The 22,578-nt window shown below is 37.9% G+C and overlaps 1 non-coding gene across 1 annotated transcript; it reads right to left on the reverse strand.

The window, feature by feature from the left end:
• Positions 1-7,974: 7,974 nt before the first annotated feature.
• TRNAI-UAU (transfer RNA isoleucine (anticodon UAU)) lies at positions 7,975-8,064 on the reverse strand. The gene is given in 2 exon segments: positions 7,975-8,010; positions 8,027-8,064. It is a non-coding gene; the product is annotated as a tRNA-Ile (tRNA).
• Positions 8,065-22,578: the final 14,514 nt, after the last annotated feature.

Here is a 22,578-nt window from a genome sequence, read left to right on the forward strand (position 1 = left end):
AGCGAGAAATTTCTACGTTTTACGTAAGAGGATGTACATCCTCTTACATCTTCGCAATACTTCGCAAGCCGCCGTAAAGGTGTGCGGTAGGGAGTGCTGGGGCACCAGCCTTACATTTAGAAGTATTAATTAGCTCATACACACATTTAAATATATATTAGCTAGCATACAAAAACACTTTAGCTCAGGCCCGCACACATACCTGCATTTATATATAAAAGATGAAGTAATTGCTGTGCGTGACTATATTACTAACTTGTAACCCTTAGCCTAACATATTTGAACACTGGGATTTAATTTCATTATGATTGGGCACCGTGCGGGGGAAGAAGGAATGCTTGAATCGGACTGTGACTGTGTCCACCTCATTGATTTTATCCCGGTTAACGAATCTGCAAACGTAATCTGGCACCATAACAATTCCCTCTTTCTCATTTCCTCTTGGATAAGTTCAGACAATCACACTATCGCTACTGAGTTTTGGCGAAAAAGCCAACACAAAATCAATAATGTCAAGAAGTTTTCTTTCACAGTCCATCTAGCTCCTCCTTTTTTCTTAGCATTTTACATTTTCACGAAAAGAAACGCTTGTCTATCTCACTTACTAAGCCTCTGTCAGAGTGTTGCCAACTCTCTCGGATTATACGGAATATCCAAGGGAGATGTTCGGATCTCCGAATCTCCACAGACTAGAGAAATAACTCATTTTCACTCTGGATATCCTTATTAAATACGATTTTTCCATCTAGCCTCGGCTTACATATTTATGATCGAAAGTATTTTAGAATTCTTGACGAGCCATTCTTCCATTGTCATGGCCAATATTTTCCACAAGCATAATATGACGTGATAATTCTGCGAAATGCGAAATAGGGCAATTTTATAATACCTGCAGACCAAATAAGTGGTGGCCAATTGGTTTCTTTGGAACGAGGGGTAAGTTAGGCTATGCAGACAGCTGCGTTTGGTGGGTTGCATAAACACTAAGGTTTAGCATTTTTTTTATAAATCCTGAATAGGCCGTATCGCTCTCTGATCTCAATTCCTTGCGTCACTTCCTGAAGTAAAAGAATATGAAATAACATAGAGTATATTTAAGTTCCCTACAGTGAGATTTGCTATTTACCTATAGATTTTGTGTTGTGAAGTCATCTAAATATTTTGGGCAGATCTGACAACCATGTTGCCAGCAATTGACAACATGGTTGTCACATCTCCTCGTTTCAATTACTTCAAAAAAAGTGTAAAGAAAGTATGCTTCTTAGAGATATCACTTAATATTTCTCTGAATCAACCCTCGATTGAACAGGTAGTTAATAACAGAGGCTTACGTCGATGAAGTCTTTGGTATAATAAGAATTTCACTATCCAAACCTACCCTAGAAATTCTGCTGTTTTCACTCATTGAATCGAATTTAAGAACTTCAGATAGTTAAATGTTACTTAATTCAATGATTTACTTTGTTTTCGAAATAAAATCAACATTCAAAGTTGATGAAAACCGACAATAAAGCGGAGATGGTGGTCGATATCTAGTCAAAAGCATCCAAATCCGAATCATTAGACAAGGCAGCATCGCCTAATACTTTCCTTGAGGCTATTTCTACCGGGGCACTCGCCTCGGCACAAAAGGGAATGAAACGTGCAAAAACCAGTCCGGCGCGCCTCTTTTTTTTCGGCGGGTAGTGCGCGGCATCACCGCGTTACGGAAGACGAGCGCAGAAATGCAGGCGTCGTTGCCAAATTTTGTCAACACCGTCCATAGAAGGGAGAGGGCACGAGCCAAAATGGCTTGTGGGTGGAACTCAGAATGTTTGTTTACTTTCGCCCCAAAAGCACGACCCTCACGCACATTGACAATGCTTTGAAGAGGCGGCCTGATGAAATGCGAAATCGCCGTGAGGTGAAACGAGGCCATCTTATCTCGGCCATTTTAAATGTACCCATGTCATCGGGTTACTTCAGCACTCACTGTATTCACGGCTCGAGAGCGATGAATCCGCAACTACCGACCGCGCTGGTTTCGGCCGACCCCGGCGAAAGCGTCACTGTGAGAAAGAAATAAAATGCCGTGCCGCGCCCATTTAATTCATTTCGGTGCCCTGTGAGTCATTCGCGAGTGTCAGCACACCGCGTGCGGTGTGGTTAAATTGTCAGCAGAGATTCTTTAGAGAAAAGGGAGGTCGCAAAAATATGAAGAAGTCCCGCAAGGTCGCGACCTTTCGATTTCTCTAGACGTAGATTTTCGCTAGAGCTTCGACAACACTGAGAGACGAGGGAAGTAGCGGATGATTAAGTGGCGCGCCAGACGGTACCAAGCAGGCACATGGAAGTAGGGCTGCAAATGGGCGGACTCTTCCTCGTCCAATCCCGTGAGGCCTGGAAACAGTGCCAGCCTGTTATCGCTCGACTCCTCTGCGCCTTTTTGCATGTCTTCTTTGGTTCCTTTTATGGACGGCTATTAATAGGCAGAGAACGCCAGCAGGACGATGCGGAATGTTAAACAGCACATTCTGTACACACCCCTCGCTCACCAAAAGGCTTAACTATCGAATATCTTCGATACTCTACCGCTTTTGGCCAAAATTTGATCTTGAGATATATTATAAACCAGAGCGATAAATGAAATTATTTTTGCCTATATTGTGGAACTGCTTCATCGCTGTGATTGAAAAACTTTATAAACTACATTTCACAATTTCATCGACGGCCAATGTTTCGTTACTGCGAGACACCATAAGTTCCGACCTAACGATGTTACGCTTAGCCTAACATATTTGTTTTAACAAACGGTTTTATTCAAGGAAATATTCTTTCCATCGTGTCACGGTGGGCAATCATCAAGTTCCCAAAGCGATGGGAAACTAATCACTCGAATATCACATGTTTAATTAAAAATGTCGACTACATATGTTAAAATGTTTAAGTATCGGAGGTTTTTAAATAAAGCTACAGGCACAGCTGCATCTAATTGCAAAACACTTCTCTACGAATGCGTGGCGAGCTGCCAGTAACAAGAAGGATAATAAAATAAGGGTTAGGTATAATAACTACAGTATATTAGGCTACTTAGAATCAAAAGAATACTTTTGCCCTTTTCCACGGTCACTTGCAGTTATTCCGATCCCTTGCTGTTCGCGAGAAAAATGGTGTCTTAAATCTGTCGTTTATTCACCGCTACACAATTTCTATACAATGACTCGCAAGGGCCTATGGCGTGGGGACATCTGATTTCTCTAATATAATTTGCATTAAATCTCCTACCGTAGTGCGTAGGGCTAATTAATTTATCCGAATAACAAGCGTCGCTTAGTTTAAAGGCTTGTTGGAACAGCGTTCGAAAATGATTACTCATCTGCCAAAGAAATGACCTTAACGTTGACTCTGAATACCAGGAGCGCATTAGTCATCGATTACGTTTCTTGGAATGACTCCCTCGTGACTACTTAGACTAACAATATAACCATTGTTTGGAAAAATATTTCGTAATCAAAACTGGAGAATACATTTGCACCACGAAAAGCAATCAAGAAATCCAAGCTGCACCAGGTGCTGAGTTTAATAGATAATAACAGTTAAGTCTGACACTAAAAACCTAACTTTATGCAATAATACGGTTTAGCTTTTTTTCTGCGAGTTATCGCACAGTGGAAACAGATACACTTGAATACCACCTTCAATAAATGCCACTTCCATTACACACTCCATCAGGCGCTGATATTCTGGAATAAAAGATGCTCGTTCAGCTCACACGGATTCAAAATAGCGAATAGGCCATCATTCTCGATATTTCTTTCCACGCGCTTTGAGAGAAAGTTTGCATTAATAAACTGGTTGGAGACGCCATTCCTTAGCGAACAGTGTAATGAAGGACGTGATGAAGTGCTTAGGGCCGAATCCTTCAACTGCAAATTGCGACTACCACTTTTTCTTGATAGGCACGGTTTACTACGAAATGAAATTTTTAGTAAAAATTTATCAAATGGACAAAAAATAATTTATGTGTCTATCTAGGTCTCTACACCATCCCAAAAACTGTTGCCAGATCGTGTGGCCGGGGGTGTTATTTCGCCAACCATTCTACTCCTATTCCACTATTTCTATTTCTACTCCACCGTATAAACACGTCACACCGCGATCCACTGAAAGGACACGTGGAAGGCGGGCGACCGGATGTCACTCATGTAAAATTCGTGAAACATGTAACAAATATTATACTGCTGGTTGTAGTAAAAGCTCTAGTAAAAGCTATGGCAAAATTATAGGGATGATGTAATCGTAAATTATCGGTCCTGCATAAGTAGAATGCTAAAATGTAATTGGTGACTGCGTCGATGGTGAGTCGGCCATTAAAACTTAAAAATCACGATTAAAAATGGCCGACTCACCATCAACGCAGTCACCAATTACATGGTAGCATTCTACTTATGCAGGACGGATAATTCACAATTACATCATCCCTATAATTTTATTTATATGATACCCCACCACCTAGCTCAAGGGCACATGGCAGGGGACGTTAGGATGCCAGCCATAAAATGAGGTGAACGAGGGAGGCCGTAACTTGTATTTTCCTTATTATTTTCGCCAGTGATTCCACATTTCTGTCTTAGTTGTGCTATTGAAATAATGTGAGTGAAAAACGAATGCTTGAAACTATCCATTTAGCAGTCTGTCTCTTTTCTTTTGAGACAATTTTCTGTCTTTTCGATGTAATTGTGACTGTATTATATCTTCTATGGAGTATGCAAAATCACACGATTGGAATACATCTACATCTACATAATACCCCGCAAGCCGCCGCAAGGGCGTGTGGCGGGGGGTGTTAGGTCACCAACCGTAAAAAGGAAAAATACCTCATGCAAAAAAACAACACGGAAAATTACACCCACAGCAGCGCACACACTCATGCAAAAATCCTTTCATCCAATATTTTACTATTATTATATTGGCTTTACGTTTAATCTAGCTCTGAGTCCTCGCATATCTAAAGATTCCGAACGACTGATTACGCGTACGCTATTGATGATACTAACTTACGATAAATTAGCAGATTCCGTGCTTGCAGTTAGATGAGTTGACAAGGAGGTCATCGTTATGGCGCTCCACATCTGCGCTGTTCCCCGCAACGCTGTCCCTATGGCCAGCTCTCATCTTTGGGTACATGAACTGCTCCCGTTCGCCATTATGGCACAAAGAGAAAACGTATTTATCCTGCTACCGATGTCTTTTCTAATGAGCAGATTAGAATGGAAACAGTTTTGCCACAACTTCGTAAAAGCCATCAAGAATTGCATCAATGTGGAACGTAAGCGACGCATGCTAAATCTTAATTCCCGATCCTAAAATCATTACTGAATTTATTATGCAGATAGTTTGAAATGAATAAAAACAGCAACAAAATAATAACAACTTACTTGTTTGATTAGAATATTTTTCCTCATGGACGTTGTTTGAAACTATTTAAATGCGCGAGAAAAATCTTTATGGCTTGAATTCTAATCTACCATTTGAAACTTTTTGGCCATTTAACTTTATTTCTAGTCCTAGCCAATAACACCGACGCCCTATCAGTGGATTGAAAAGCGTCGAGTGCTGACACAGCCGCCCCCCCAGGAGCGGTTTAAACTTTGGGGATCTATCTTATCTATGAGCGTTGCGTGGTCAGCAATCGAGGGAGATAGGGGGTCCCTCGCAGGCATGCCAAATGACGGGATATCTCCGTCGCATGCCAAAGAGCCAATGACGCTACTCTCGCCTCTGGAGTCTCTTAAATGACGAATGCGGGGGTTACGAAACCCTTCCCTGACGAGAAACGGAAGTATCGGTCGTATTCTGGAAATATTAAGCCTGCAGGTGCTGGCCGTCACTCGGGAGAAATGGAGTAATGGCAATATGCCAAATTGTTCATTACAGGTAAACGAGTTTCGTCCTAACTCCGAAAAAATTAGCTATTAGACTGTTAAAAAAATTAGCTGTTAGAAAACACACTTTCCATTGACAGTTCCGGAACAATTGAGATAAAAGAGAGTTAAGAACATAAATACTGATTCATCTGGAAGTTAATGGCATAGCTAAAAAATTCCTGGGATGTCATGGACTATATTATACTTTATGATTTTATCTGTACGTCTTTTCACATCTGATTGTATCCTCTTTTGCTTAGCCCTTTGACTATACGGGGTCTGTTCAAAAAGTATCGCGGATTACGTATATAGTATTTGAGTTTCGATTTTTTGTGGCGTTATGTTATTACTTATGTATCTCACTTATGCCGAACAGTTCGGCCATTTTGAATATTCAGTTAATTGTTGGCAGCTGTTTTGCTTGGATGTATTTTGGCTTGTCTTCGATTTTTGTCTGTTCCAAAAAATGGATCAAAGAATCTGTATTACATTTTGTGTGAAACACGAAATTAAGTTCGCGGGCGCATTCCGAATGTTGACTGTGTGGGAGAAGCTACCTTGGACTGAAGCAATGTTTATCGGTGGTACAAAATGCTCTCAGAAGGCCGACAGGAAGTGAACGACAAAGAGCGTGCCGGACGCCCGATCACGTAATTTACAGATTATCTGGGCATGACACGGGTCGCCACGAAATTCGTACCAAAATTGCTCAATTTCAACCAAAAACAGCAACGCATTAACATTGCTAATGAGGTGATAAGCTCTGTCCTTAACGACCCAAATTTACTCCAGAGGGTCATAACTGTTGACGAATCATGGGTTTATGGTTATGATGTGGAAACTCCCAATCACCCCAATGGAAGCTGCAGCACGAGCCAAGACCGAAAAAAGCGTGCCAAGTTCGGTTGAATGTGAAAGTTTTGCTTACAGTTTTCTTCGATTGCAGGGGCGTGATGCATCATGAGTTCTTGCCACAGGGTAGAACGGTAAGTAAGGAATATTACCTGCAAGTTATGCGCAATTAGCTCGAAGCAATTTGCAACAAACGCCCGGGTTTGTGGATGAACAAAAATTGGCTTTTGCACCACGACAACGCGCCTGCTCACACATCGTTACTTGTGCGCGAATTTATGGCCCAAAACAACGCACTAATGATGCCGCACCCACCGTATTCCCCAGATCTGGCACCCAGTGACTTTTTCTTGTTCCCGAAACTGAAGAGGCCTATGAAAGGACGACGCTACGCTACGATTGACGAGGTAAAGACGGCACCAGAGGAGCTAAACAAGATTACAAAAAATGATTTTTTGAAATGCTTCGAGGATTGGAAAAAACGTTGACACAAGCGTATAATATCTAATGGGGATTACTTTGAAGGGGAAAAAATAGATATTCATGAATAAATAAATAATTTTTGAAAAAAAAATGTTGAAAAAAAAGTCGTGATACTTTTTGAACATGCCTCGCATGTGGAATACATTTTGTAGTAGCCTTGGAAAAATAACAAAATCTATTTCCAACCACTTTACCTTACGTATCAGCAAACAATTTATACTTCAATGTTGTGGCGTTGGTCCGTGAATTTTGGGCATTTAATTAAAAAGATCGAATCCTATTTAAAACTCACACTTAAGAAAGATCGCGGCAGAATTAATTTAATTTATTTCAAGTAAAATCTCAAAATGAAAAAATAAGATTTCTCGTAAGTACATACATATCCTAAGGTTTGTGGAGCGCACTGAATACCAAGACTTCAAGAATATCAAGACATCGTCCCATATTAATGATCAGCAACTTGGGCCGGAATAAAATACTGGCCTTCAAGTTGTTTCTTATAGTTTTTAGCACAAGCCTTCACAAGTAGTAACACTGGAAAACTTGCGATTGTAACACAAAAGTTAACGGAATCCCTCACTTGAGCATCGCGTCACTACTACTTTCATTATATACTGCAGGCAACGTAGCGAAACATACGAGGTATGTGGAGCTGGATAGTTCTGATAGAAAATATGCATAGTGAAACCTTACGGCTACTCAGTGAATCTCTGTTGGAGCTCTGAAAAAAAAATTCCCCAGGTGAGGCTCGAACTCACAACCCCGGCATAGCTCGTATACTGTCATATAAGTACCGTGCGCTAACCAATTGCGCCACTGGGGATTTGTATCAATGTGCTGATAAAATACTACTGCGTTCATACGACTAACATGCATTGTTTTAACATTTATACTCCCGGGATGATTATAACGAACACACACAGAGCTACATTACGCAAGTAATTAGGAGAAACACACATCAAACTTCGGCGACGTACACGTATTACTTCCAAAAGTGGTGATACATTCAAATATCAATTCTTTAGCGGGACCTAACGGCAAGAAGCCATATTATTTTAAGTTTTATTCACAATGCATGTCTACATTTATTAAATTCAAGCATAGCATAATAACTCATGAGAAGAGATAATCATCAAATCATCATTGACTAACTAATTTTGTGGAAATAAAATATAAATTGGCAAAAGTAAGAAAAGAGAACTATCATAATAACTTAGTAATTTAATGAAGGGAAATACGATGGATTAAACAGGACCAACTGTGGCCATTCATCAAATACACTGAAGGGGAACAATCATCAGTTAAAACGGTTAAGAAAAAAAACGAAGAAATACTACCGGCCGCTACTTAATGGAAATTTTTAAAACTATTATTTAAAGTGGTACTCGACTAATGTTATGCCAATGTATTTTAAGAAATCCATTGTACAAATGATACAGCAATTATTCGTACCCCTCAATATTAAAAAAATATATCATCCAGAATACAGTAAAAACTAGTACTTAAATTATGACGGGAAGTTCAGAACCTTTCCATCATAATGTCTCATATCTTAGGATAACTGAGGTCTATCATGTTAAATGATTATGAATAAACTAAATGTACCAGAAATATTTCATCGAAAGGCAAAATAAAGCACCGAATAAGGTCGGGAAGGATTAATCCTTCCATATGCCTTCGGACAGTTTAGCTTTTACCGTGAAATTGGGAGGTAGACATTTTTTCCTTTCAATGCTAGGAACACACTAATTGTGGGTCAATGAGAGTTATTGATTTCTAAAATTTCTATGTCAACCTATTGAAAATTCATGAGAACTCAGTATTTTTAAATAAGTAAGAAGAAATACTATATTTTTGGTAATTTATAGAGGGTAGAAGTTACTCTTAACGTTTGCGCTAGTTAAAATTTCACTGACTCTGCATAATTTTCGGGCAAAATTTTACGGTGCAATAGGATTACGGTTTAGGTAACAATTATAGAAAACTAAAGGCCAGTAGTAGAAGGTGATTTAAAAAAAGTAAGATGCATCTCGCGTGATGTATTTCATAAAAACCTTGGTGAAAATGAAGTCCTTTATATTCATAAGAGTGAATATAAAGGATAATACTATATATCGCTTTCCCCGTAAGGTAACGTTGGTGACTTAGTGATGACAATGAGAACGAAGAACAATGAATTACTCGAACATATATTCCAGTAATGTACCATTTTATTCTTGTACACAAATATCGAAGGTCTTTAGGACTTAACCAAATCTAGAAAAAAATACGTTATATTAAAAAATCGAGCCAGCAGCCTTACAAGTTTACCTTCGACTATATGAGGAAATAAGACATGGTCCAGTTTAAAACCAGTGAGGAAACGAAGGACTGGGGAGAATTGAGGGGGGGGGATGAATTCTGCGAATGGCGGAATGACTCATCTGAAACTTTCTCTCATACACGATCTCATTTTTTTTCAAATTTATTCTCCCATTTTGTTCTGCAATTATAGCATGTGAGATGACGCTGAACTCAAGAGAAATCGATGGATGGAAAGGAAATCTATCGTAAAAGGTTGATATTAGTAGCAAGCGTAAATATTTACTCACATCAATGGCGGCGGAATGCGTATGAGAATTATTGATTTTTTTATCGGCGACCCAGAGTAGCCATATTGTTGGGACTTATTTAAATAGCTTTTACGCTATCGACGCTTTCAAGCAACTTAAATCACGTTATAAACGCACGCTGAAAGTCCGTAATTGTCGAATGATAAAAATATGAATTATGGATATACGAGGGCTATTCAGCAAACAGTGATCGTAGATTGGAATGTGGATAATAGCTCATCATTGGCGAAGGATAATTAAATAGGTATACAAGTATTTCTTCCACATCGCACATTGTGTACGATGTGGAAGTGACAGATTAGTATTCCTTTCTTGGAATTCCAATTTATCTAAACATTTCATCCTTCCGATTCAACATAATCTCTATGCTTTCCTTAGCAAAACTAATATTCTGGTGAACGAAGTTGTAACGGTACTTGAAGTACCCAAGTAAATTTACTTTCTCTTTTGTCTCATAATGGAAAACTCCCGTAGAGTGGAGGGATTTTTTCTATAATACACTAATATATCAGTAAATATAATATGAATTAATATAGTATGATATAATATAAAACAACATAACATTACATAATATCATATTATTATTAAGTAATCTACGAGATAAGACAGGTGTTGGATGGGCACAACTACCAAATAAATATTTTGTGACCCCTAACAAAACACAATCCAGCAGCCTACTCTACATCAAGTCCCTGTTAATCTCTGAGTACTTTCTTCCTCCCTTCATCCCGTCCAACATCCCCATCCTTCCCTTTCCTCATTTGCCTAATATCCCCCCCCCCATTAAAGTCTTCAATATTCCACTGCCGGTCAATACCCCCTTCATCCACTTTTCCTGCCTCCATAGGATATCTCCCAACAAACCCCTGTCCTCGCCCATCATACCCAGTACTTCCTCATTTGTTTTCTTCTCTGTCCATTTCACCTTCTCCATTCTTCTCCACACCCACATTTCAAAAGACTCCAATCTACGTCTATCCTCCTGCTTCAATGACCACGTTTCCGAACCGTACATAGCTACACTCCATATCAAAGTTTTTACGAGTCTTTTCTTAATATCCTTACTCAACGTCCCTGTCATCAACTCCCTTCTCCTCGTGAAAGCCTCTTTGCCTAGCGCAATTCTTCTCCTTGAGTCCCTACTCCTTTGACCGTGTTGGTCCAAAACACTTCCGAGATACGTAAACTGTTCTACCTGCTCCAGTTTTTGCCCTCCTATTTTAATGTTTAGCTTGGCCTTTTTCTTTCTAGAAAATCGCATAACCTTTGTTTTATTAATATTGATTCTCATCCCATACCTGTCGCACTGAATTTCCAATTCACTCAGCAATGCCTGAAACCCCTTGGCTGACTGACAAACTAAAGCTTGGTCATCAGCAAACCTCACTGATTTTACGAATTACCCTCCGACTTTTATTCCTACCTACAGGAATGTTGTCTTGAGCAATATTTAATCAACAACATATCATTAATGAACATTGAAGGGCATCGTAGGGCGTTGATGAACCAATAATTTTAAGCAGTACTCTACTGGCTTAAAGTAGGTTCGCGATGAACTCAGACACCTAACACTACTTTACTTCTGAGCTCTGAATGACTACTAAATACCCTTAAACCACTTAATAAATATTAAAATACCTCGTTTTTATTAAGCTTTGCATGCTTTATTTCTCCTTTCATTAATTTCCAAATATCCTGTTTTATTTTTACCTCACTAGTCGAACATTTACTTTTCTATTATTCTTGCGTATCCAATTGCCTCTCATTATATTCTTCATCCACTTAAATTCTCTTCTTCGAATTTAACCCAACAGCCGTTTTTTCTTCTCATACCATATCTAGTACTTTTTTCCTTTTTGTCCATCATACTTTTCCCTGATGAATAATTATTTTCTCAAAATGTCCAAAACTAACAATCTCTATTGAAAAGGAAAAGTGATAACTTCGCCTCGTGTTCGCAGAATTCAAGCCAGCAGAGATATGAGATTTCTAGGTTGATACACGTAGTTTTGAGAATGAATCACCACTGCTATAAAACAGATGGCGACAGAGAAGATAATAAAATGGGACAAACACCTGTTTATCTATACTTCCTCACAAGATGAAAAAATGGAACCTGTTGTCCAAAGAGTCCCCACAGTAAAATTATTAGAACGGTCAGTCTTTGAGTTCTATTTAATTTAAAAGCGACAGTTTGAGTTGATTTATTGATGTTACAATTCAAGACGCGTATTATGGATATCCAACCTGCATTCAAGGAGAGAAGCACGAATTTATTTTAGAGTCAAAAGATCTTTGACCGAAGAAAATTGATCATTTCCACATTATATCTAATATTTCGAATTTAATGACATTATTATCATTGAAGGATGCAATTGAACTATCGTTTACCTCTTTGCACAGTCAAATATTCCCAAGTATCATAAGGAGAAAGTCAATCAGGCTGTATCCTGAGGCACAGTGATTTTAAGGAATTGCTTTGCACTTTCGCATAATGCATGCTCCATTTCAAAGATAATATCTGCGTATCAATATTTTACTATACGAGCAGAGGAAATGCGCATGTAAAACGCTTTCTGATGATGACATTAATTGTAAAAAAATTTACATTATTTGAAGTTTAAACATGAGTTCATAATTAAAATATAAGTGGGTTTTTCTTATTTCAAACAACGGTAACAAAGCTCTCGAGATCAAAAATTAAAGTAAAAGACATCTCACATACTGAAATATAATTTTGCACAAACATTTTGCAATTAATTCACATTACTTGAATAAGTTAAGATGGATAATATGCTTCGCCCACGATGAATATTCGGGAAAAAATTATATGCACAGCGATTGCAGAGGTGGAAAATTATGTGAGGAGGTTTAAATCATGGCACAAAGCAGCGCGGAAACATGCGGAAAGGTTCCAATTTTCACACTTGTTTGCTGGGCTAAACCTGTTCCACCTATGACTACATTGGGTGCTAGGAAACATTCTCCATCCACAGCACCATACAAATAACTTGAAGTCATGGTTACTCCTAGGGCCACAAAAATAAAGAGAAGCTAACTTTATTTAATTAAACTCAAATTATTCGCTGCGTTTGGCATGAATTTTAATACAAATTAAGAGCTTGATACGATATTTACTCCGAAACCTATGCATCACCTTTTTTAAAGTCAGCGCATTGAAAGAATATGATTCTAATCAACCTTTGCTAACTTAAAAATTCGCAATTAACGCAACTCTAGCCCAAATTTGTCTTTGGTATTTTCAAACGAGAATAATTGCTCTTAATTGAAGGAATCGAGTGAATGATCAAATAAGGAAGTATCGCGCACTTTATACAAATAAATTAAATGTCACATTATTTTAAACGGCGCATATGTGCTAATTTTTCCTGTAATACTTGGCGGTATGGGTCTGGTTACATTGTGGTTTTTCGCAAGACGCTACGCAGTACGATTGAAGATCCGCCGGAGCGCCAATTTATAAATATCAAATAACGACGCGACTACCCTGTGTTTTGATTGCACTCGAAGCCAATAGAGAGCACGTAGAAGCTGCCATTGACGTAACACCCAAGCGATTCCGTCCGGATGCCAAGAAATGACGACCTTTTCCGACGTTAAAGGTCCAGGGAGAAACATTCGGGATCCATTTCATCCGCTGGGTATGTACACTATGGATACGTTGATTAAATGAAAACGTTGAGGTGTTTTCCAAAGATATTTTGTAAACAAAATGGGAAACAAATATTGCCTCGAGTCAAGCCAAATTTTTACGAGAAAAAACATTTAAACGTCAATACATGAATCATTTCCGCGTTTTAAGACGCTGTTATGAAAATATGTCCGTAAATCTTTGTAAGTATGAAAACATGCCAAATCGGAGTAATAGTCAAGTTTCGAATGATGGGTATGTTTAAAATTCTCAGGCTTATGAAATAACGGTTCTCAGTTGGATGAGATCCTTTAAGGTTCCACCGCTCACCTTAGATCGAAATTTACAAAGCACGTACTATTTCATACCGAAGGAACGTTGAAGTAATTACTAGAACAGGTAATTGTTGAAAGTGTAGGTAACCGAATAATATTTCAACACGTAAAAACATATAATTTTGAACAAAATCTGAAACAGTCTGAGCATTGCTTTACATGTACATTTAGGTACACCAATTATTACCGCCCCCTCGCCGATCCTCGTACCTCTGGTTTGTTTATTTGCGAAGAAGTGGACCAAAAAATCGAAGCGACCAATTTTGAAGTCATTATTGCACCTTCATAATTTGTTCTAAAAGAGGTGGGGACAAGGGATGTGTTTCAGACGTTTTTTCACCTTGAAAATTTTGAGTGGAAGCGAAAGTTATATGGGAGAAAGGAGAAGAAAGCCAGTCAAGATACATGAATGAAGCGAAATGAAGAGAAAACACGGACTATGCAGAAATATTGTGTCGAAGTGTTTTATATCAGAGGAAAGAAAAGAGAAATCTGAGTCGCCTTACGCTGATACATGCTTTGAAAAAAGTCTTGACGCTCAAAAATAAAACTGAGGAGGAAGTAGCAAATTAAGAGAAGGTAAGTCCAGCATTATCAGAAGAAGTAAAGGGAGATCCAAGAAATCCAGCTGTGACCAAAGTGTGCACCTAGAAATATAGTCAAAGGCTGATAGAGATGGATGCTTCATAAGCTGGAGGATGCAATTAGCATTGTTACTGGAAAAAAACACCAGATAGTAGAGATGAATTAAAAATTTGAATTCAGTGGAGGGCAAACCTAGAGGTTGAAGATAGGTATGCTTTAGAAACTGGGAGTAACAGCGGTGAAAAATCAATTTAATTTTTCTAGGAAAAAGGTTTAGTAATAAATAAAACCCGGTTCTGTTAATACTTGAAATGGCGTTGTTACTTTTGCAACGCTAATTCTAATAAATGAATTCTATTTTATGATCGCTAAACCTATATTTAGGAACAACGTCAAGATTTCTAACGAGCTTCTTGAAAGGGAAAAACATTTGTTTCGGAATTTATAAGTTATAAAATGTAAAGTAAAACCAATGGTTCTGCAAAAAGGTTTGAAGGTCGTGGGAGTGAAATGCAGGTTTGCCTGGTATAAAAATTGAAGAATTCCACGAATCAATTATTGAAAATGAAATATGGGTGGGGAAATCTTAAGAAAAGGATAACGACGGTTGCAGAGGAAACAATAGGGACAGTAAATGCGAAGCATAGATTAGAAGAGAGATTCTTAGAAGGTAAGCAAAAAAGAAGCAATGGACTGTGCAAAATGCGAAATAAATTCTTAGAAGTAATAAGGAAATGGAGGTATAAGTTAAAGGCTGAATCTCCTTGGAAAGAGAACAATGGAGGGGATGGGGAATAATTAAGGAGATGGAGAAAATCGAATCAATTCTCTATAGGTGGAAAATAGAAAACGATTTCCATAAGTGGGATGGGATAGGACCTTATTATGGGCACAAAAGGATTTTAAGAAACGGGGAAGTGTTACGTTAAAGAAGTTGGTTAAAATGTTAGCTCACTCTGCTTTTAATGTGCATCATTTGATGACAAGGATATATTAGATGAACAAATAGCGTAATGTAAAAAATATATATGGAAAATGAAGGCGAACCATTTCACAGAGACTGCGTCCTCACGCCATTACTCAAAGTTGTAGGAAACAAGGATGGAAGGGTTTATTTGCCTCTTTCAAAGGATTTTTAAAGAATAAATTAAGCTAATAAACTCAATAGGAGGTTTTAATACCACATTTGAATAGAAGTATTATCACAGGTTTCGAGAGAAAAATTACTTTAAGTTTGATTTCGCGTACGTTATTGGTTATGCAAAGAGTTACTTAAATACATATAGATTATACACATTTAAAATGCATTTACTTTTGGAAACAGAGCGGCCATTACTAATATTTGAACTTGAAAAGAGAAGAGAAACGAGAGTTGCCATTGATTAGACAGCTTGCAGGATAAATGTAATAATATAAAATACAAAGCAAGAAATAAAAATAATGCTTTATTTGCTTCGTATATTACGATTAGGTTTTCGGCGGAATTCGAAATTTTCGATTCGAATTTTCAGCTCCCATAAGAATGACAGGAAGAGACGTGGGAAACCTACGCGATTCTACATCTTTGTAGTTACCAGAGTGAATAAGAATGAGGAGCGATAGAAAACGGGAGTGCAGAGTAAGGAAAGAAGAATAAGGTAGAGTAGACTGTTATCGATCTCAATTTTAAACTTATAAGCCGACGAAATGGCAATAGGGGTTTGCTGGTTTTTGCACCGCATAATATAGTTTTTGGTGTAGGGAGTGAATGAATATTAGTCATAAGAGAACGCGGGTAATAAGATTCTATTGGAATTTAGAGGCTCAGTTAACCTCTAGCAGGTGAAATAGCTCAAGCATCTATAAATTTGCTATAGCTTTAAGGTAATGTTTGGTAATAAATTGTTGAAGTTTGAATGAAAGGAGCAAAATATGCTCGCAGCAAATTTTTAGCCGAAGGAGGTGATTTCTTGCCAAAAATAAAGTAAGATAAGACTAACATAGAGTAAAGCTTATGTACTTCGTACTTCTGGGATAAAGAGTGAGCGTAATATATGGGAGAATATTGAATATACGTAGTTACAATTGAAAGAAGAGATTTGGGCGGCATTCTAGTCATAGAATGTAAGAGGATCTCACGTGCGAAACACTGTCGGTTAATAGAGTTTATGCTAATCGGAGGTGATTAAGCAGTCAAAATAGAAATGTAAGTTTTGATAAACCGCCAAAAAACTAAATCGCCGAAAATCTACGATCCCATATCGCCAAAAAACCTTCCCCCGTGGCAGTAGCCCAACCATAACGAAGTAAATGAAGAAATACCCAACGACCTATGAGGGGACAATGGTCCTCATAATCACACTTGAAGGATTAAATTAACACATTCCATTAAATAAGAAGAATACATACCCAAAAGATCCCATAATCTACAACCTGACGGCCCGTTTCATAGAGCTCACATCATACTAATATGAGGCTCAGTTACTGAACTATAATGACGCCATATCAATAATGTATTTTATAAAAATCAATATGCAGATTTAACACTCCGCACGGCTCTTGTGTTCTTATCAACACAAGATTTTTAATTTCACCGTAGGCGAATTAGTTAACCACTCAAAACCTATTAAGGTTAAAGATTCATTTTACGTTTTTTTTATTTATTCATCAAGTTTATCATATCTCAAAGTAATGTAGACTTTTTTGGTGGAAGTTTATGAATTAGTTGTACACAAATTAAAATTCCCAACTTTTAGCCTAAAGACTTAGCCCTCGATTCCAACTTTCTAATTAACCTACTATTAAATATTTTTAATTTTTACATTATTCATCAGTAATAATGTAAAATCTTGATGTTTGATTCGTCATAAAACTACATGATACTTTGCAAGCCACCGGCATGGTGCGTAGCAGAGGGTGTATCTATACTAGGCACGCAAGTTATACGAAAGGTTTGCGGTTGCGTGCCGTACGTAAAAGACTGGTGGTTATAAAAACTTTTTTGTCATATTAGGTAATCACAAAATTATGTGTATCAAATCTTTAGAGAAATGAACTTCACTATGGGTGGAGCGATCATGCAAACAATTAAAAATGAAATTTTTACCCTTTAAAAAAATTATTTCAGTATATTTAGCATTTTATGAGTAATGAAAATAAAAGAATGGGGGAAACAGAAAAAAGAAGCCCACTTTTACATTTATTCCCTATTTTATGAGGGTCGCAACCGTTTCCCTTATTTTTTTTCGGAAAAAATTGATACCAATCTATTATGCAATCTATCCCTCTGATCTTGAAGGCATGGTATTGCCTACCATAATATGATGAAGTTTTTAAAATATGCTGCGCGTTTTCAGAAAACACATCTGTGCGGTGTTTAGAGTGGTTCTCATTAGAATTCCTCCAGAATTTTTGACGCACTTCTCCGTTTGCTGTGTATTATTTTAACATATGTGTATCGCTGTCATAGTCCGCACACGATCTAGTTATTTCATTAAGCCTACTTCATGAGTATTCAAAATTTAACCTGCTCTTAAATTAGGCCTAATAAGCTAGAATTATTATAGTTTTGACTTCAGGGAATAAGCTTAAAAATCATCACAGGAGTTAGACGTTACGGAAGCAAACATGGAAATTGTTTCAAAAAGTGATATAGCATAGTTTTCAGGAACATGAGGTACATTTCTCATTAAAGTTGTATTTATGCATTGTATATGTGAAGACAAAAATCTACTAGTGAGTACACCCAATGCCCAATACCCCAAAGCGATGCCCAATCCATGCAACTGAGTACATTTAAGAAAATGAAATTTCCTCTTTTCAGCATGAATAAAACTCAGGCCTTTTTGTTTATTTTGAATAATTCCTTTCTTAAAATCAATAAAATTCACTAGAAAGAAAATATTCTCCTCTGCAGCTTAAGAAGTAAAATAAAGAAGAAATGCCGCAGAGGTCCGCATTGGTCGATATTCTTGCCACAAAATACCTTTATGGCAGAAAGGATATAAGGTGAATTTAAATTTCTATAACAGCAGAAGCAGAACACGATATTGACTTCATAACCTAAATAAAAGGTACCTCGGGGATGTTTATCGTTGTCAAGTTGGAAACGTCAATAATGTGGCGTTTTTCAAAAACTGTAGGTTCGATTTAAAGTGCTTAAAATTATAAGAAATCGCTGCGGTGCAACGGAATTTACTACCAAAAATAAAATTCTTGATTACAGATTTATCTCCGAGAATTGAGAATAATAAAATGAAACACCACAGGAAATAACATTGAAAACAATAATTTTGAAATTACTGGGGCTTCAACTACTAATCGAGATACTAACTTCCCCTTTTCCGGCGATATATGAATTTAATATTCCTTCGAGGGAATTAGTACATCTACAGAACACGTGTTCATCAACCAATCAATAATGTAATTTGCAAGAAATAAAAATGTAACAAATACGGCTCAATAAAACGTGACATTGAGATGAATGCTAGCAACTGACGATTCAAATATTTTTTTGTTTCAAAGGGCAGTTACTGAGGGAGAATTTGGTTAGTGTTTTTTAGTTTGTGTTTATTTTTGGGCTATTTATCAAAGCTATGATAGAAATGGAATTTTCTCGAAACCTCTCGAAGAATATTGAATTGGATTAATTTCGATCAGAGGGTTACAAATCAAACATATTCACTTCAGCTCCAAAGTAATGCCACTAGTCGAATTTACCGAAGAACAGGTAAGTCATGTTTTTCATGGGGAAAGGAGAGAGCATTGATTATGCTCATCGAGCAGCAAACGTATATCACCCCTGATATAAAATTGTATGCGTCACAAGATACGCTACAGAGTTGAGGATTTCGGAATAGGATTAGTCACTTCAATGACCCTATGAAGTAGTGATCACTCTTTCGACGATCCCATTGCTTTATAATTAGCCTGATGCCGGCTGGCTAAGCCAATGGTCAAGGGCTCGTATCCTGCTTGAACCATAAACGACATGAGTTTAGAAGATAACCACTTTCTTCGGCAATGATATTAGGTGTCGAAATTATGTTGTGGTAGAAGCGCCGTTTCATTGCATTTCTACGGAAAATAATAGGAAAATATATACGTTCATGTAAAGAATTTCCGTGGACACATCACGCATTTCTCAGAAATCAGCAGAATTGAATGGAAAAAGTTCCAGAATACAATAAAAAATAAGTTATTTCAAGCTAGAAAATGTGATTAGATCAATAATTACACTTTGTCACTATTCGAACTTAATTTATTACGACCTAGGTTTCGATGGTTTTGGCGTCATTTTTACTAGAGGTCTTCATCACCGGAGTGATGGTGAAAGTCAGAACATAACTTCTGTTGACATAAAATTTTCCACTATCCCTTGGTTGCGGAGACAAATTTAGCTGTCTGCAACTCAGGAGGCAAATATCTGTAATTGCCGTATCGTCCTATTTTTATTGAGCTACCACAGACTGAAATAATATTTCAGTCTGTAGTTAAAACTGTCTTCTGTGACAAGTATAATGCTTTGTACGTATCTGCCACGCTATTATCAGTTTTAGTGAACTATTTATTATATCACGAAATAATATTCAAAACACAGTAAGCAATATTTATTACCCTTTTTGCGTTTAACCTGTGACGACTAACCGTGCAAAGAGAGACCCCTGATGTCAGTCTGATCAGGTCGGATCGGCGTCAAGTAAATAACGGATTACATGTGTATCCAATATTAAAGAAAGAATCTCACGAGTACCATTTTCTGGTTCTAATTATTTTCCATTGAAGAGAGTTCAGTAATAATCGTTTCAGAGAAGTTCCAAAGAAAATCGGAAATTAATAATAAAAATTATACTTTTCATTTATTTGGTCTCCTTTTTGAGGCATTTTTGAATCGGAGAAGTAATTTACCCTAAGATACATTAGTGCTTGTAGCTGCTATAAAAGTTATTTCTATTATTTGAATTATTTAACATATTAATTAATAACAACCAAGCAACACTTAACTTTGTTGCTACACGCTTGGCGTTGAATCACCCCCTGCCGCACAGCCTAGCCGTGGCTTTTAGGATAACATATAGAAGTAGAAGTGTGTGTGTTCCATAGTATTTACGCGAAATTCCGCGCATGTTTTTAGAGAATAATAGAGGGAACTTTGCACCGATCCGACTGGTTCCATTTTGGTCTCCATAACGAGGGGCGAGATCAATGAGATTGCCGAGCTTCCACCCACAGCAAAATGTGGCCAGGAGATATATCGGGACTCAGAACGCCGCAGAACCCTCCCGTTCCTTACCTCGGGCCTGCGAAAAAATCTTTCGGTGGCGGGAACCGAGGATATTGAGGGAGCGGAGCATTATACTCGTACCAGCCGCACTCCCGATCTATTTATATTCCAATGGACACGACGCCGTGTCCCTTTCCGGCTGCAGGCTTTTCAAGCGCCCCCCACCCCCTCCACGATTAAGTCGTTCTCCTCGCCATTGAGGGCGACCACCGAGTCGTGAGGCAATTATGTAAGTGAAAGTGCAAGAATGGGACATGAAAGGAGGGAAAACGCGTATTTGTCAGCGGGAGAAAAAAATGGCGAGAGAAAAAAAAGAACATACCGACCTAACGTCCGTTTGACGCGAGATTATAAACGGAAAAGTTTACAGTTAGCGGCGGGGATACACCATCCAGATACCGCTACCAGCAACAATCCCGCACTTTTCACACGCCGATGATGGCATACGTGATTGGAATTCTTCAAAAGTGGGCATGCGAGCGGAATGGCTAATTTCAATTAGATTCACGTCCACCTCTGCTAAAATAAGGAAAATCAAAATCATAATAGAGGATAATTAGCCCCATTAGGTAGGTTAGGGAGATCATGAAAATGAAATTCAAGAGAGATCAACTGTAGAATCGAAAGATGTAATATTTAATGTTTCCTGGAAACAATAAGGGGTAAACATTTACAAACAGCCGGGCTAGGGGAAAAAATGTTTTTTTTAATTAAGTGGTCTAGTATTTTTCCATTGTTTTTTCTAACCCTCATTTTGTTCTTATTGCTACTAGCAGCTCGTCTTACATGAATATAGAAGCATTTTCGATATCGTAGAGCATGTGCCTGCAGCTAAAAATTGCCTCCATTGTTTGGAATATTTTGAATATTCATTAGAACCTAACGTTTAGGCAATATTTACGTAGTCGTGGAATAATCCACTGCCACGCACACGGATACACCAGTGATGATTGGCAGGGTATCAGTTAGCTAGCCAGCATGACGATGAATGTAAAAAACCGTTTGTTATTGTGTGTTATTCAATCCGTGTGCTACTGTATGTTATTCAATGTTCCATCTAAATCATTAGTCTAAAGCTTCATTCCACATCTATAAAAGAATTACGAGAGCAATATGCTCAATTATCAAACGGATTTTCTTCTCTATCAATATGGCCGTTAAATTCTGGCTCTCACCTTCCATTCTAGCTTACCATTTCTCTATACTTTCCTTCGAATGACCTGCCTTTATGATATGCTCGCAGACGTCATTTTGGTTATTATGAAATAGCATTTTGGACGCAAAATGTCGCCATCATACACTAATTTTGCTGGTGGGTTTGAGACGTGACTATGTTGTTCGCCCTTTTCAATGAAGAAACGCCAATTCAGTTTGTTTCTCCGAGTGGAACAATTTACGATACATTTAACTGCTCTTTTTCCCAGAGTTTTATTCTCGTTTTCAAGAAAACAGAAATAATCACACAATTCAAATTTTGATCGATTGTTAAATATACTGTACAACACTAGACACAATTTTGTTTATCTTTCCATTTTTATGTGTCGCTGACTGCCACACGTGTGCCCTACTGATGTTGTTTTGCCTCCTTTTGCCGTTTACTTTTTTATGGCTTTGGCCGCTTGCTCTGTCATGACTGAGGTTTCTGGAATGTTCTTCCCGTTGGTTTCTCTAATTTTTGCAAGGCACTCCTCTATCCCGAATCCGCCTGCGCTTTTTCTAGATTTGGCCTCAGTTCGTTCCATTGAAATCTTTTTCCGCTGCGCACACATCAGGAATGTAGCGTAGGTTTGAGAGGCCTGATATTTAACCCATCGTGAAGTGAGGTCATCTTCGACCGATTCTTCGGACGAAACTCGTCTAATGGTAAACACAGGTTGTCTCTTGAAAATAT

This window comes from Hetaerina americana, unplaced genomic scaffold (assembly GCF_022747635.1).
Source record: "Hetaerina americana unplaced genomic scaffold, ioHetAmer1.1.p SCAF_2, whole genome shotgun sequence".
Classification (NCBI taxonomy): Eukaryota; Metazoa; Arthropoda; class Insecta; order Odonata; family Calopterygidae; genus Hetaerina; species Hetaerina americana.